Source organism: Bison bison, unplaced genomic scaffold (genome assembly GCF_000754665.1).
Source record: "Bison bison bison isolate TAMUID 2011002044 unplaced genomic scaffold, Bison_UMD1.0 scf7180017864469, whole genome shotgun sequence".
Taxonomy (NCBI): domain Eukaryota; kingdom Metazoa; phylum Chordata; class Mammalia; order Artiodactyla; family Bovidae; genus Bison; species Bison bison.
Genome location: NW_011495030.1, coordinates 5,432,736 through 5,434,112, shown reverse-complemented (window position 1 = coordinate 5,434,112; position 1,377 = coordinate 5,432,736).

Genomic DNA, 1,377 nt, shown 5'->3' with positions numbered 1-1,377 from the left:
TCAGCATCAGTCCTTCCAATGAATATTCAGGGTTTTTTTTTTTTTCCTTTAGGATTGATTGGTTTGATATCCCTGCAGTCCAAGGACTCTCAAGAGTCTTCTTCAGCACCACAATTTGAAAGCATCAATTCTTGAGCACTCAGCCTTCTTTATGGTCCAACTCTCACATCCATGCATGACTACTGGAAAAACCATAGCTTTGACTACATGGACCTTCATCAGCACAATGGTGTCTCTGCTTTTTAATATGCTGTCTGGGTTTGTCATTGCTTTCCTTCCAAGGAGCAAATGTCTTTTAATTTCATGGCTGCAGTCACCATCCACAGCACAGGATAGGAGAGTCACTGTTTTCTTAAGCACACTGATGATCTGATCCTTCACTGCAGAGGGGAATGATATAAAATGTCCTGCACTCCTCTTTCCTGCATTCTGATCCAGGCATCTCTAGCAACAGAGACAGTATTTTTATCTATTCAAAAAGTATCCTGGTTGGTTCTAAGATAAATGTACACCCTGATGGGCAAGTGTCTCATGAATGTGGGAGTGCTTCTAGCCTCTATAACCAGCTTTTGTCATAAGGCTGGGCACATGGTCCAAGTCTAACAGACGTGTCTGGTCCTTGACCTCAGGTTTCATTCATACCTGCTAGGAGTCTGGTCCAAGTAAAGTGAGTGAAAACAAACAGAAGCCTTTCCATGCTGCCCTTAAAAAGGAAACCCTTTCCAATGTGTCTCTCAGATAAAGCCCTGTGTCTTTCAGATAAAGGAGAAAAGTACCCTCAAATTCCTGTAAACCCATTTGGGCAGTACCAGCCTTGATTTGCAGATAGACACAGCTGATGTCATGCCTCATCCCCTAACATTACCAGCCCCCGTGCTGCCCTGAGGTTGGCTGTTGCCAGAAGAGGCTCATTCACTGGTAACTATTCACACCTAGAACCCTGTATGACCAGCTCCAAGCAGCTTGCTGAGAACTTCTGATGTGGGAGAGAGCAATCCCAGGGCAGACCCCCAGACTCTCGTAGGGGCATCTGACATGCCCCCTGGCTCTGTGACACAGCTGCCCTGCAGTGTTCCTGTGTCACATGGACACTGTCACCTTGTGCAATACTAAGGCAGCCACCAGTGGGCAGAGGCGGCCCGGTAGTCCAGTGTAGGCAGAGCATACAGCCCCGATCTCCGCTATGAAGTCATACCTGAATTCTAGAGACAGAGGAGATGAGAAAAGAAGACCCAGCCTTTCCTGAGAAGACAGTGACCAAGGTTTCCAGGTCAGTGGGATGCCCAGCTCCTGAAACAGTGCTAGTGAACTTGGGGGCTGCAGACTTTGTGAAGGCTCACACATACCCTGCAGCTTGTTCAGCAGGTCCCAGCTGAA